Genomic DNA, 7,795 nt, shown 5'->3' on the forward strand with positions numbered 1-7,795 from the left:
TTTCATGCATTTTTTGCTCAAATACATTTTGAACTCAAGCTTTCAATGGTGTTATTTAGTTAGGAGAAATAGACAAATATTTTCCAATGTCTCACTGTTCTCTTTGTTTAAACTTTACTGGGCTTATTTATCATGCACTTGAAAATATTTGTGATAGATAAACATTTTAAATGCTTTATATTAATTAAGAAATTGCAGTGTGTGCTGTCTATATTTTATTCTAAAAGATCAAAACTATGTCCTTTCTATTTATCTAAATACCACTCAGGTGGTATTTCTCTCTGGGTAGAGTTTCTAGTGTCTCATAAGGGGTAGACTCACACTTCAACCATAGCAAATTTAGTTTAAAGTTCATTCAGCCATGAGAGACAAACCCCTTGGGAATCATGTGTTGTTAGTTCCAGGACTACTTTGAAAATTGTTTGAAAATGTTGCTGGAGATGGACTGAGGGAGGACCCACAGCACAGGAGAGGAGGGCACGGGAGCTGTGGGAAGTGAGGCACGGGCCGGAGCCACCATGGGGAAAAGGGGTCTGGGAGGACAGGATGTGGAGCTGTGCTTAGGAAATCCAACTGGGAATGAAAGGATGGAAAATGGATGGAAACTTTCAGTGTCTGAAGAAAATATAATATAATCAGGGTGAGAATTCTTAGAGAGCATTAAAGTGTAAGAGTCTTGTATGAGTGGCAGGTGAAGAAGCTTTGCTTTTTTTTCTTCTAAAGATGTAGCTAGATGGTTAAAAAAAAAAAAAGCTTAAAAAGTCACTGCTGCTTATTTTGGAGAGTGGGGCTTGAAAGTGTTTTAAGCAAGAACGTTCTCAAATACTTGTGGTAATTGTTGTGGTGCAGAGACTGCTCCTGTGAACCTCCAGCCCCATCTCTAGATTATCAGCCAAAATACCTGAAGAACATTAATAATTATAACTTTTTAAAAATATTTGGATAAGAAGAGAGTTCTGGTAAATACTAATTTTGATAAACTGCTAAGATTAATTCTTGTTCCAATGCCAATATGAAATATACACCTACTTTTCTGCTTAAATGGAGATGTTAAGGTGTTTTTACATGCTATGATATATACACAAAAGTTTCTGGCAATTTGCCTTAACAACTTGCAGGTAAGAGAAATCTGTAAAGCATTTCCTTGTCAAAACTTTGACTGGTTGTGGTATAGAAAGGAATCCAGGTGAACACAGGTTAGCCATCATTAAACTGGGCAACAAAGAGTGGTTGAGTTTATGTTTACCATTCACTGCTGCACTGACACATTAACTTGGGCTCTTCTAATTAACAGCACTGTAATGGTTAGGGATCCACACAGTAATAAAGCTGCTTATAGGGTGGCTACTATAAAAAAAATAAAAATAAACAAATCCTGGAGTGAGTTGTAAAGTTATTTAATTGTCTCTAAATTAGATGTGGGGAAAAAAAAACATTTAAAGCAGGCATTTTTTGTAGTATTGTGGCTTGCCTGTCTGAAAAAGGTTTTAAGAGCCTATGTTTAAAAGGAAGTAAATGATAGTAAAAGCAGTGACACCTGTAAATGTGAATACATAGGATACCTTTAATGAAGAGCAATAGTTTAAAGGCATCTGGCTAGAAACCTGAGCTGCAGCAACAGCTCTTATTGAACCACTCTACAGTAAAACATATGTTGAATTAATTGTAGAAAAATAAACATAATCATGATAGTAGAAGTCCTAGTTTTCCAAGGTGAAAAACTTAACTACATAATCAAAGCTTTATTAAATTTATTTAGTTATATAACTAAGTCATTCAGATAATTTCTGGTTCAGTCTAGCAGTTTCTACTATGAACTTGGCTGTTTACATACACAGAATCAGGAAAAGAACATAAAATATGAATTCAAATCATCACATATCATTGGTTCTGGTAGCATATGCTGAGTACCAGCCCTGTTACATCACCTGGTTGAATAGTATAACTCTGCTGTCCTCCTTAGCGATGTTTCTCTGTGTAGATTGTAAAGCTCTACTTTTTTACTTCTATTTTCTTTTGTAAGTGTCATCTGGAATAAAATAACTGGTTATTAAGGTATTCATGATTGAGTCTGACACAGGGGCAAAAAAGCACAAGTAAAAGCCTTTAATTAGGCATATTCTTGACTTCGTGTGACTGATTCTCTGCAGGTTTGTGATATAATTGGGTTGATTTTCAATCTTGTTTTGGGAGTGGTTGTGATGTGGAAAAATCCCTTTCCTAAATCTAGTGCACAAGTCAAAATGTACAGAATCTCTTTCTCCACAATCCCTTGTCACAGATTCATACTAAATACTGTAAATACCGGGGAAAATTCTGAGCTTGGCAAGTGTAAAGGACCTTAACAGTCTATAATTCCCTGAGAGGAGGGAGACAGGTGTGGAGCAGTCTCTTCTCCTGAATAACAAGTGACAGGACGAGAGGAAAGTACCTCAAGATGCACCGGGGAGAGTTTACACTGGATGTTAAGGAAAATTCCTTCCCTGAAAGTGTGGTCAGGTGTTGGAACAGGCTGCCCAGGGTGGTGGTGGGATCTCCATCCTGGAAATGTCCAAAAGCCATGCAGATGTGGTATTTGAAGGTAGGTTTAGTGGTGAACAAGGTGGTGCTGAGTTAACAGCTGGACTCTATGACATTACAGACCTTTTTCCTCCTGATGATTCTGTGAGAGTGAAATGGGCTTTTGGGATGGCTGCAGGCAGAGGGTGAACCCACAGCCTGCCCAGAAATGGCTTCTGCTGCTCTGAGTACAAGGCTGAGTCTCACAATGTGATTTGGTCACTGTCAGGTTTGAGCAGGAGCAAGATTTTAATGCAGCCACTGCACTTGAATTTTGATAGAATGGATATTTCTAAGTGTTGGATCTGGCTATGGAGAACTGTAGAATTAAGGCTGCCATAACAGAATAGTAGTAGGTTTATGATATTGAAATTACTGGAGAATGTAAGGCTTCTCTTGTCAACAGTGCCCATAAAAAATAACAAGCCAGCATGTAATGGCATCATTTAGTTTGGCTAGGGGAAAGCAGAAACATTTTATTAAAATATACTTGAAACAAGCTGCTGGTTCACACCCTGCAGTAGATAGAAGACACAAAACCAGGTGTGATAGATGCTGAAATATTTTGGGAGGCAGCAGAGGTGATTACCTTCCATGAAGTGCAAGGGAAGGTCAGAGCTGCGTTCCTTAGAGGAGAGACCCAGTCTGGTGGCTGGGGGAGGAGTTGTGGACTGGGTTACTTCAGCTCTTGCTTTATCCCATAGGTGAGAGACAGATACTTGGGGTGAGGGATGGGTTTAGTGGTCTGAAAAATCAAACTCCTCTGCTGGAAGCGTATGATACCATTACCAGAGGAATAATATTGTTCCTGTTCTGGTTCTTCTGGCCAAGCTGAAATCTGGAATGCCTCACTCCTTTGTAAATCTCTTTATTTGACCTTTTGCTTTTTTGCCTTCAGGGGCTTAAATGTGAAAAATTGCAGGCTTATTATAGGTACCAAGTAACAAGAAAAGAACTTTGGAAAACTAATGGCAAAGCCACATTTTGAGGAAACCCTTCCACCCAGTCTGCAACCAGAGGGAGTTCTGGTTGTCACACAGAGAAGCTTCGTGGTCCCATGGATGTAGCTGGTAATCTTTGGTATTTCTCTCCAGAACTCTCCACATCCTGCCTCAGAGAACATGAGCTAGTGTTGCTATGCTCACTGGAAGCTGTGTGAGGATCAAGTGCAGCCACTCTTCAAGGGCGAGCAGAAAACACTCTGGATCTTACAAGTGATATGTTACATTCAGTTTTTCCAAATACATATTTGTCCTACCTCTGGCATTTACAACAAATCTCTTCAAAGGAGGAAACTCTTGCCTGATGTGGCATGCCTCAAAGAAAACACAAACTAATTCTACTTTTTTCTTCTAGTTAGATACAAGTTATAATTTGCAAGACAGTCACATGGCATACTGCCATGCCAAACAACCTTTTTAAAAGGAGATTTGATTTAAAAACTGCTTCCTTAAATCATGTGTCTACACAGGCCTACACATCCATGCTTTCAATGAAATTAATAGTTGTCAGAAGAACAAAACACATATTATCTGTTCCTTACACTGACTTGAGCAATAATGAATGCTGTTACAAAGAAAGACTCCAGAAGATATGACAGACATTAAATCTTTTAGTTTGTTTTTTTTTTTTTTTTTAAATCACATCAGGAGCACTGAATATGAATGAAAACTTGTCATTGTGTATGGAGAGAATGAGAAGTCTTGCAGATATAAAATCACTTATTTTAATTTATATTTGTTTCCATAATTTTGGGAGAACAGAAGGGTATAGGGGAGAATTTTCCTGTCATGAAATGAAGTTTTATATGAAAACAAAATATATTTGAAATTGTCAGAAAGATCCAGCCATGCAAGATGATTTTAAATATTTGGCTAAAGAATTTTGTTATTTTCAATACAATTTCTCCAATATCTATTGCAGAAAATAATTTTTCCCAGGGTATCAAGGGATATTGTGCCACCACCTTTGCTGACTTTTCTCTGATCCACAGAGCCATGAACTCAGCTGGAGCTTTCCTCTGTGAGGTTCTCACTGATATTTCCAATTCCTACTTGACTTCTGTCTGTATTTATTGCTGAAGAGTCCTGCCCTGAGCTATGGGAAAACTAAGTCAGACTGTGTTGCAGATTAGGTATCTTCTCCCAGCTTTGAGTTCAGCTTCAATAGTGCCATCTTCTTTCTATTCTAATTTTCTTAACTCCTCAGAGCTTTAATTCAGCTGCTACAGGTGTTTCCCTTCTTTCCTCTTATCAGATTACTTTCATATATAAATGCTGCTGCCATATTTGATGCTATCACAAATTTCTTTATGGATTTCTTTTTAGTAGTTTATCTTTTTTTTTTTTTTTTTTTTTTTTTTTCTGAAATCTCTGGAGAGTTTGAAGCCAGTACAAAGATAAATTATTTGGGGCATGCAGGTTTGAGTTGCATTGAACAGATATAAAAATCTGATCCATTTTGGGGAAAAAAGTTACATTTACAGCTAACCAGGATACTTGTTCATAATTCTGAAACCAGGCAAGATCAAAATTAAGCCACTTATATCTCATAATCTGTGTCTCATTGCTGTGTGCCACGGTTCATTTTTAAAGTGGTAATTCACTTTAACTGAGAGCACCAATGCCTGAATGCCTTATGCTCTGTACAGAAGTAGAGCCATGACAATATTTTTACCCAAAAGCTAATACTCTGTACTAAGCCAAGGACACAAGTTCAGTCCAGCCCCTTTTCTTCTTTTCTTTACAATGAATTTGAACTAAATATTGTGCAGCTTCTGAAACCTGACTGTCTTGAGACTGATCCAAGGACTCCAGACATTCCCAGTGGATGCTCTTGAGTCCCTTAGAGCAGCTCTGGTCCCTGCCTGACTTAATCCACTCCAGCAGGTGAAGTTCATATTTCCCTGTAAAATTGCCCCTGTAAACATGCTGACTGCACTTCCAGCTGGGAATGAACTACTAATGGAGGAGACAAAGGTAAACTTCTGTAATTTTCTCACTGCAGAAGAGCAAGTTTTAGAAGTATGATTCTTTTTAACCTCTCCAACGGGCTCCAGGCTACTGCAGTTTGTGCCATTTGAAACTAGTGATAGATGTCATTGGGCTCAGAGGTACTGCCAGTGACATTTGTGACATAAGGTGCCAGGTTCTGGCTTTACATACATCTACAGTTTGTTGGAGCCAATGTGTTTTTCATCGACTTCAGAGAGTTATACATAAAACCAAAAAAGCAAAAAAATAAAAAAAATCTTACCACTTATTCTGTAAAAAATTACAGATAAGTCTGTTCATACAGAGTGAGGTCCTCCTTTTACCCACATCTGAATATTCAGCACTAATCTTCTTACTGCTTATACCTGCCTTAAAACTGTGTTGGAATATGGGAATTTTGAATTATGAACGCATGAATATTATGTTAAAAATTAACTTTGGATAAGTTGTCTGTGAAGATGTGTCATGAATAAGAGCTGATGACAAGATTAATTAGCATCACTGCAAGTTGTGAAACATGCAAAAAAAATAGGTCAGAAAAGAAAGTAAAATTAAAAAATATAAATAAAGAGAAAAATTCCATTCTACCATTTCACAGAAAGTTACCTTAGCTGAACCACTGAATCTGTTGATCTTGAGAAGGTGAAAATTGTTGGTACCAGCTGAAAACTAAGCTGGGGTCCAGCTGGATTCTTGTCCTGCTTGGACATTCCCAATGCAATCTCTGCATCTAAACACTCATTTTTTGAGCATGTACCATAAACATTTTTTTCCTCTTTCTCCTCAGAGGCAGATGTAGACATCCTTTATTGCATTGCACTTCAAATTCTGTTCAGAATTTGGCTGAGGTTGATTTTGTCTTAGCCTGCCAGACAGGGATTTCTTTGGTCAGGCCATTCAGTTTTGCTTTAACTTTTCTCTCTATGGTGATCACCAATAAAAAGAGGTCACACAGTACCTGGATATTTTCTTTTCTATAGGAAATCCTTTCTAGTCCCTTCTACAGGGAAGTGGTTGACCTTTCTTTCTGAAGGTAGACTCTAAATTCTCTAATTTTTTTGCCGTATTCTGTCCTTACAATATTCCTGACCGGATTACACAGTCATTTCTTTTGCATGTTATCCTCTAAATCAATTTAAATAGCACATCTTTGATCGATCCTCACTCTACTCCTTGTAGTGATCTGAGATTCCATATTTATAAAGAGCCTCTAGAGTATAAATTCAGAGAGGAAGACCTATTTTCTGTGATTTTGCTATTATTACAGGATTGCTAATACTGCACATGTTCTCCATACATTGTACTCTATACAAAATATCCTCAGTCAGTACAAAGTATAATAGAGTAAACACAATAATAAATAAATAAATAGTGGGCCTGCAAATCTGCTTCAACTGAAATTTGCCAAGTTAGAAAACTGTCTGTCTTACTACAGAGCTCTGTATTCTGGAATATTATAATAAATCTAAATCTGTCAAAAAAAACCTCTTTCCCTGCTTACCACAGAAAGTTGCTTTGATGCTAATTCCTCTTTTACTTCTCATGAAAGGATTAGCTCAGAGTCTTGAAAGTGAAAAGGAACCCAATCTGTTGACTTAGGGCTTTTTCAATGTGTAAATTAAAAAAAAAAATTCAATGTGTAAATAAACAGATAGACTTCTTTATAAATTTCTTTACAAATTTCCAGTGTGAGTGGTTGGTATCTTTTATGACATTTTGTTTTACAGACAAAATTCAGCTGTTGAGGTTTTGTTTTTTTTTTTCTGGTGGTTTGGGTTTTTTTGGTTTTTTTTTTTTTTTTTGGTTTTTTTTTTTTTTTTTGTTTGTTTGTTTTTTTTTTTTTTAAGAAGGCCATTATAAACTCTATACTTGGGTAATAAGGACCTGTGCATGTTTTTCTTTTATATTTTTTTATGATTTTCTATTTCTATGATTTCTGGAGGATTAACTGAGATAAAGCTATGTATTTTAACAGCTGAAAACAATGTAAAACATATGGCAGTACTGATGAAAATTATGCATGTGAGCTTCTTCAGACCTGCTGCTTCAAGGGCAGCTCTCCTTCCATCTCCATCCAGTTAAAGTCACTCATTCCATGGAGTGGAATTAGAACATTGTATTTTCTTTCCAAATTTCTTCATGGGTCACAATCTTTTTGTCTCTCCATCAATTACTGATAAATAAGATGAAGATACAAAAAAACATGAGGGAAAAGAACAGTTCCATCTTTATAAAATATCTGT

The 7,795-nt window shown here is 36.8% G+C and overlaps 1 long non-coding RNA gene across 1 annotated transcript; it reads right to left on the reverse strand.

The window, feature by feature from the left end:
- Positions 1-1,736: 1,736 nt before the first annotated feature.
- Positions 1,737-2,952, reverse strand: LOC128795351 (uncharacterized). Its single transcript, XR_008433493.1, has 2 exons — positions 2,432-2,952; positions 1,737-2,029 (listed from the first exon to the last, which is right to left on the reverse strand). It is a non-coding gene; the product is annotated as an uncharacterized LOC128795351 (long non-coding RNA).
- Positions 2,953-7,795: the final 4,843 nt, after the last annotated feature.

This window comes from Vidua chalybeata, chromosome 14 (genome assembly GCF_026979565.1).
Source record: "Vidua chalybeata isolate OUT-0048 chromosome 14, bVidCha1 merged haplotype, whole genome shotgun sequence".
Taxonomy (NCBI): domain Eukaryota; kingdom Metazoa; phylum Chordata; class Aves; order Passeriformes; family Viduidae; genus Vidua; species Vidua chalybeata.